Genomic DNA, 7,868 nt, shown 5'->3' on the forward strand with positions numbered 1-7,868 from the left:
CTGCATATCATGGACACCAACATGCCCACATTGCAGAGAACATACATCACTGTACCCGACCACGTTGGCTTGCCAGAACACACCAGCAGCCCCCACTATTCGCACCCCCACCCTCGAGCAGTGGGAGGCCGCGCTGTGCTGCGCGTACCCTGATGATCAGCAACAGTTGGTGGACCGGTCAAGCAGGACCGCAGCCGCCGCAGGGAACTGAGGGCTTTTCCCGCTCTCTAACGCGAACCTATTTCACTTGAAACAAATGTTTATCCACCACTACCGCGGTAAGAAGCTCACTCACGGCGTTCACCTCCAACTAAAGCACGACATTATAACTCCCCAGTCTCGTGTAGACTCTGCAGCGATACTCGCCCTCGATTTGCGAAAGGCTTTCGACCGAGTCTCCCACAAAGCCATTCTGCAAAACCTGACAGCCCTAGCCCCAAGTGCTCGTGCTTACAATTACATTCGAGATTTCCTTACCGATCGCACTGCAGTCCTTCAGATCATGACCTACGCTCTGACATAATACACCTACCCTCAATAGGTACCCCGCAGAGCGCTGTCCTGTCACCACTGTTATTCAATGTAGCGATGATTAATCTCCCCCAGCAGTTGAACAACATTCCATCCCTTCATCACAGTCTTTATGCCGACGACATCACCTTGTGGACGACCGGGGGCAGTGATGGGCACATTGAGGATACCCTTCAACAGGGAGCAGATGTCGTCGCTGCCTACGCTCGTGGCATTGGACTTGAATGCTCACCGGAGAAAACGGAGCTACTAATCCTTCCTGCTAAACGTACCAGCAGAGACACTTCTCCTCCGGACATTACAATCCGAGTTCAGGAACACCCCTTTCCCCAGGTGCAATGCCTGAAGATCTTAGGCCTATACATACAGAGCAACCGTGCTAACACCACGTTCATAGCACACCTCACTTCTCAGGTGAATCAAACTCTCAATCTCATACGTCGTATAGCTACCCGAAATCAGGGGCTCAAAGAGGCAGAGCGCCTTCGGCTGATACAGGCTTTCATTTTAAGTCGCATCACTTACTCTCTTCCCTACTTGCTACCTTCGCCCGCCGAATTAGCTAAAATTAATTGTCTAATTAGGAAAATTTATAAAACAGCGCTGCAGATCTACCTCAGAACACATCCACTGCCCGCCTTGAATCACTTGGTGTCTTTTGATTGAGGCGCATCTCTTGAGTCAGCTCACTTGTCTCACAGCCACGCTCTCAGGCAGAATGCTTCTCCGACGGCTGCGCCTTGACATCCCACTTCTTATCGACGCGCCCATTCCCCTTCCCAGCCACATTCATGAGCTAATAACTGTGAGACCCATACCGCGCAATATGCACCCGACGTTTCATCGAGCGCGCAGGGAGCCCAGGGCGAGGACGTTAAGCAAGCGGTACCCAATCACCCCCTCCACCGTCTACGTCGACGCTGCGAGAGACATGAGCCGTGAAGCTTATGCGGTAGCGGTCATTAATGGCCCTGACGCCCCTCCGCTTGCTTCCATAACTCTGTACACTAACTCCCCGGCGACCGCAGAAGAGGCGGCAGTAGCCCTAGCCTTTACCCTCAGGCCGCCCCCCTCCATCGTAATCTCCGATTCCAAAACGGCCGTTCAAAATTTCGCCAAAAGAATGATCTCGCCTTTGGCCCTCACAATCCTTCTTCAAAATTCTCCCACAACCCCAGTCGAGCTGGTATGGACTCCGGCCCATACGGGTGTGGGGGGAAACGACGCAGCACACAGGGCCGCTCGAGAGCTCACCGTCCGAGCTGGTCCTGGCCTTGAGCCCTTCCACGGAGCCCTATCAGCCCGCGACAGACTTGTTACCTTCAACGACATAACCTCGCACTACCGCCTCTCCCGCCGCCAACTACCCCCAGCCGCTCCGACCTTCTCCAACGAAGAGGAACGCCTATGGCGACTCACCCAGACACACGTACTCCCCTGCCGATATCGACTTCACCTAATCTACCCTTCTTTGTACCCAACCCCTTTGTGCCCCGACTGCGGGTCCCTCGATACCCAAGACCACTGCATGTGGCAGTGCCCCCAAAACCCATTCCCCCCTTTCACAGACGGAGAGCACTGGGCGAAGGCGTTGTGCAGCTCGGACCGTGAGGTCCAGGCTAAGGTCATCCAGCGAGCTGCAATGGTCACCGGGCGGTTCTCTCTCTCTCTCTCTCTCTCTCTCTCTCTCTCTCTCTCTCTCTCTCTCTCTCTCTCTCTCTCTCTCGCTGCATATATAGGAGAGGGGACGAGCGGTGCGCGCACTGAACGGCCGAGGTAATGGTGCCATCTGTCAGCCCAGCGGGGTATACCTTCGCCTGGTGTGACGAGCGCCATCAACGGACATTGCGAGCCCCTAAACAGCTTCGCTTTTAAGCGGCTAAACACATGTGCGGCGGAGAGCGACACGTTTCCGCACGCGTCTTCCCCTCTCCAAAACCGGTCATGCAGCCCACGTGCGCGTTCCCCGCCGCTGCTGGACTAGTTTCCGGAGAGGGAAAACGCCTGCGGAAACGCGTCGCTCTCCGCCGCACATGTGTTTGGCCCCTAATGCAATTGGTCTTGCGGACCTCTTACTTTCCATTCGTGTTGTTCAAGCATATCCGTTACATTGGGAAAGCTAGGGCGACCAATGCAACCACGCTGTCACTCCTACAGGAGCCACTAGACGTGAGCGACGCGCCGGCCGGAAGAGCGGGGAAGGGGGCGCCGTTTGGTCGGCGTTATAGCCATTAGCGAGTCTTAGCCACTGTTCCGCAAGAACTCCGACGCGGAAAGCTAGCGTGAAAACCGCCTGACGGGGTACAACACAAAATGGCGCAAAAAACGAATAAATAGCGGGCGCGTGTAGTCGTCGACCCAATTTCTCCGACGCTTACTTTTTTTTCCCCGACAAAGGCCTCCGCCCATGCAGTGCGTGACCTGGTTCGTGGAGTGTCGTCACCGCAGCGCCTCGCGCGGTAGCACCACATCCCCGCTCCAGTCGCCGCGAACAAAAAAAAATAGTTTTGTGACTTGGCGTTAGTTACATCTTTACTTGCGGCCGCTCCGGTAGCGGTGGAGTGCAGTAGAAGTTAATGTGGTGGTTTAAAAAAATGCGCTTGTAACGTTTGGTCGGGGATTTACGGATGACGCGTTTTCTGCCCATTTCCAAGTAATGTGCGGCCGGTGTTTGCTCCGCCCGCAGCGCCGCTTGAGCTGTGTTCCACGCAGTATAGCTGGCTGCGCATGCGTTCTGCTGCCACTCCTTTTCGCTCCCTCCGGTGCGCCGTTCCCACTTACCGGTGTAGCTACTACGACTTGAAAAAATTAAAATGTTGCGCGAAACAGACGTGGACGAAGACGACAAGATACTACGGGAAGAGGCGTCTATCCTCTCCAAGATGTCTTTTTCGCGCATGCGCGTGGTGTTGCGCCGGAGGTGTTTTCTGCGTACACAGTACTGCCAGACATCTCTTCCGCCTGTCGACATAAAGACACCGCTACGCAGTCGAGCACTTGTGCCTGCTTAGTTGTGCCTCCCCGGGCTGGTTGCGTCCTCTTGCACGTCGGTGATAAAGCTGGGGCAACTAGTCAACACTGCGAACTATCTTGGTCGGCGGTATCCCTGTCCACTTTATTCGCAGGAGCTTCTTTCACATGCCGAGCAGCAGCGTGCGGACTCCTCTGCACAGCGCAGGCTGGGTCTTGGGTCCGCAACCAAATCGCACTGCTCGTGGTTCGTGTAGGCGTCCTGTACCTGGCGGTGGTCGCCGGGCTGTCTCCTCCTGGTGAAACAGGCAGCTTCCTCCGGCGATTGTTACGAGTGCCCAGGGACCCGCACGAAGGCGAAAGTGCAGGTTCCGCCTGAAGCTGTCCCGCAGAGTGCTAGGGGCCAGTCAATGCGGAACAGCGTTCCCTTCAACCATCCGCTCTACCTCGGTAGCGCAATTTTCTTTTTCTTGTTTTTTAGCGCGATAGGACGACGCGCCGCGTTACCGCGGGGTGATGCAGAATAGGTTGATTGATTGATTGATTGATTGATTGTAGGGATTAACGCGCCGACGCAACGCAGGCGATGAGGCGCGCCGTAGTGGAGGGATAAGGATTAATTTTGAACACCTGGGGATCTTTAACGTGTGCCGAAATCTCGAACTCACGGGAATTTTCGCTTTTTACCTCCATCAGAAAAGCGGCTGCCGCTGCGGCGGCCGGCAATCGAACCTACGACCTCGTGCTCAGCAGCACAACGCCGTAGCCACTGCGACACCACGGCGAGTGATGCAGAATGGAGGCTGATTTAAAAGGCGCCATGAAGGCAACATACAAATTTGCTTAATTTGAAAGAACTGGCCTTTGGTAACTCACGTAGCTCCAACGGAGCCACTAGATACGTTTTATTAACCGAAGTAACGCAAGAAATACTCAAAAGCTTTCTAATTTTGCGCTCCAGTGACGCAATACGGGCAGGGGTGGCGTAACATGGGCCAGCGCTAAATGCAAAGTTATCAATGTGGCAACTGCTCGTTAGCATTCAAGAGATACGATCAAGCAGAACTAAAGAACCCATCTCATCCGCCCAGTCGTGTTTGTTGTCGGACGCTCCGGCCGCCGCCAATCGCACAAACAAGATTCGGTGACGTCTAGAGAAATCGTCGGAAAACGGCTGGGAGTCGCCATTGGCTCGTATATTTTCCGTTATGCCTCATTATTTGTCCAAAGTTTGCGATAAAATTGGTGTTGTTGGTGTTTGGACAAAGCCGACCTTTTAATTAGGCAAACTCGAATTTTTCTTCATGGCCCCTTTAAGGCTGACGAGCGCGACACTTAACTGTCGGCAGGAATTTCGAAATGATTAAAAGCAGTAAAAATTCAGGTCCATAGCAAACACTCCGGTCGGCTCTTGCATCCTCCTGGACCACGTTGAAAGGGATGCTTTGCGGCTGCCCCTCGTTTCGGAGAGAGCGAAAGGAGATCCAAGCGCCAAGACCCCAATCCGAGACTACGCGGAGAGCGAACTTTACCCCGCTAATACTCCCCGCACTTTTTTAATAGAAGAATTCGGCTTTTACTTCAAACTCTACCACGCTAATACTCCCCGCGCTTTTTTAGAAGGAGAATCCGGCTTTTACTTCAAACTCTACCACGCTAATACTACCCGCACTTTTTTAATAGACGAATTCGGCTTTTACTTTAAACTGTACCCCGCTAATACTCCCCGCGCTTTTTTAGAAGGAGAATCCGGCTTTTACTTCAAACTCTACCACGCTAATACTACCCGCACTTTTTTAATAGACGAATTCGGCTTTTACTTTAAACTGTACCCCGCTAATACTCCCCGCACTTTTTTAATAGAATAAATCGGCTTTTACTTCAAACTCTACCCCGCTAATACTCCCCGCACTTTTTTAAAAGAAGAATTTGGCTTTTACTTCAAACTCTACCCCGCTAATACTCTTCGCATTTTTTAAAAATGAGAATTCGGCTTTTACTTATGCTGATGATGGAGCAACTTATCTTTCTCACCAAGGAAGTAATGTATATATATGGACTGACGACCGATGCAATCAAGAAACTGAAACTGCTAGGGCGGATTCTCCTTAGTTGGTGGATTAGCGGTGCTTTCTCGCGCACTTTTTTTTTCCGAACAAAACGCGGTTCATCCGGGAAGCTTTGGCACTGAATTCAAAAGCTTTGAGGTCCGACCCCTACTACATCTTGCCGGTGGTACACGTGAGCTAGCGCATTTCTACGAAGGCGACACCGAACGGCGACCTGGATTGTTTTCGCACAGCAAAACTAGGCTCGTGTTAAAAAAACATATTAAATTTCCTGATAGATATCTGGGAATACTGTGTAGCCCAGCTCAATAAATACGATGCCAGACCGAGTAAAATAATTAATTACCGCAAAGAATCTAACCAGCGGCAAGCCTAGACTTTGACGGAATCCAGGGAAATGCACGTTTTAGAAGAAGCGGAAATGGTCAATGAACAAAGGTGCGAAGACATCAGGGACAGTGGGCACGGTTAGAAATGGCGTGAGGATATTTTTGCAAATGGTGACAGAAGTGATTACATTCAGATTAAGGAGTCACAGTGAGAAATTAGGTAAAAGTGCATTTCTGAACAGCGTCAATTTCGGTGGCGCCGATTCGACAAGGGCGCGTGCGATGAAACGGAATTCGACGATCTTCGTGGGAACACTTATATCTCTCGTGAAAGAGAAGCGGAACATGCGTTGGAGGCGACTCACCTGCTCGTCAGCTGCTTTTCGGTGGCACGCGGCTGTCGGCTGTGGCTCTGTGCCACTCCCCTCCGCGAGCCAAAAAGAGCGCGCCTTTTTTTGCCGCCCAGCTCGTCGATATTCGAGCGGCGTGTGCCGTAGCCCTGGGTAACCACGGCGGGGCTACTGCGGACACAAAAATGGCCTTTGAACTTGATTGGCGGCCAGTGCTGGCTACATGGCCGTAGGGACTCTTCCGCGAGGAGCCTTCTGGGAGGAGCCACCAGGTCGGCCGCATTTGCTCGGCGTACGTTCGCTGGGGCATGCAGGCGTCACATTCTCGCTGGGCAAAGAAACTAAGCCATTGGAAAATGTCTAGGGCGAACAGGAAATCAGGGACGAGAAACAAGCGTGCCAGTAGCGGGCGCCATTCGACAGCATGCGTTGTTTCGTCTCCGGAAGTGCGGGGAGTTCGTCTTGCCCCATACACTCTAAGCTGGGTAACCCTTAATAGAGGTGCTCATTTTCGAATTTTTGTAACCTATAATTTATAAGGTACACAAGAACCCATATTTTAGTAACCTTTATATACGTATACACGTAAGGCTTACTTAGTTGCAGGTTACTTTGCAGCTTTCAGCATGTATACCTTTATATAAGTGACATCTACCGCCGTCCAAGGCCACACAACTGGAAGTTGCCATGTTGCGTGCCACGCGCGCTTTTGCCGGCGCCGCTGCGGCGAGACCCCGAAGGCGCCTTTCCCGCGTGGTAAACAAGCATTGCGTTAGTGGAACACGATATGTTCGAACATGCTCTCCCCTGCGCCGTGTAAACTCGGAAAGCCTCAGGTGTCTTTTGTTCGTCCCTTGAATAAAAAAAGCTACTTTTATAATTCCTAAAATAGCGGTTCCAGAAAGCTTGAAAACGTTCTCTCAATATACATGCATTGCATTACGTGTTCGATAATCATTACCCAGGTTATCACTCAAAAATCTTCGCGAGTATTGGCAACGCTTAAGACTTATGAACAGGCATAAGAAATTTGATATTTGCATCAGCTTTGTGCCGTTTTATAAACGAGCATCAAACATGCATGATAGTTCTTTTAGTAAATTGTGGGCATGAATTTGAGCTTTACTTAAGCAACATTAGGCTTTAGTGAAACCAAGCTTTAGTGGAAACATGCACTTGATAGCATACTTCAAAAAGACGCAGAAGTTGTGATAACATAACCTTAAGCCAAAAATTCTTGTGTGACAACTTAGGTCATGGTTATCAAAAAAGAGTTGCAGCACATGCACACATGTTTGCACATTTAACAGGAGCACATTTCCAGAAATTTGGCATCAGTAGTTTTGAACATTCACATTTATTATTAGGAAACATCTGTGGGTTATATATTAAAAAGCAAAGCTGCAAACCACCCCAATAATATTATCGCCCCTTAATGAGTATTATACTTTTCCTATATTGCTTTAGATTTCCAGGTAAAATTTGGTTTATTCATATATCCTTATTAAACCTATTTAATAAATGTTGCGTGAACAGCTTCACAAACATGGCCAAATTTACAGATTCTTTACCTCAATATTTGCACGGATGTATGCAAAGTATCTCGAATTGTTTGGATA

The 7,868-nt window shown here is 50.6% G+C and overlaps 1 protein-coding gene across 9 annotated transcripts in view; it reads right to left on the bottom strand.

The window, feature by feature from the left end:
- The window catches only part of LOC144159695 (uncharacterized), a 76,556-nt gene extending 69,930 nt beyond the window's left edge, over positions 1-6,626 (bottom strand). For 2 of the 9 annotated variants that reach the window (XM_077691352.1, XM_077691355.1), the window contains exon 1: positions 6,265-6,618. The gene's annotated coding sequence lies outside the window, so the exon portion shown is untranslated. Of the gene's footprint in view, positions 1-6,264 lie in introns of all 9 variants that reach the window. The other 7 variants (XM_077691350.1, XM_077691354.1, XM_077691349.1 and 4 more) reach the window with 7 other exon arrangements.
- Between the last annotated feature and the right edge of the window lie 1,242 nt (positions 6,627-7,868).

Source organism: Haemaphysalis longicornis, unplaced genomic scaffold, assembly GCF_048455015.1.
Source record: "Haemaphysalis longicornis isolate Haplotype H1 unplaced genomic scaffold, Haemaphysalis longicornis Haplotype H1 scaffold_10, whole genome shotgun sequence".
NCBI classification, from domain to species: domain Eukaryota; kingdom Metazoa; phylum Arthropoda; class Arachnida; order Ixodida; family Ixodidae; genus Haemaphysalis; species Haemaphysalis longicornis.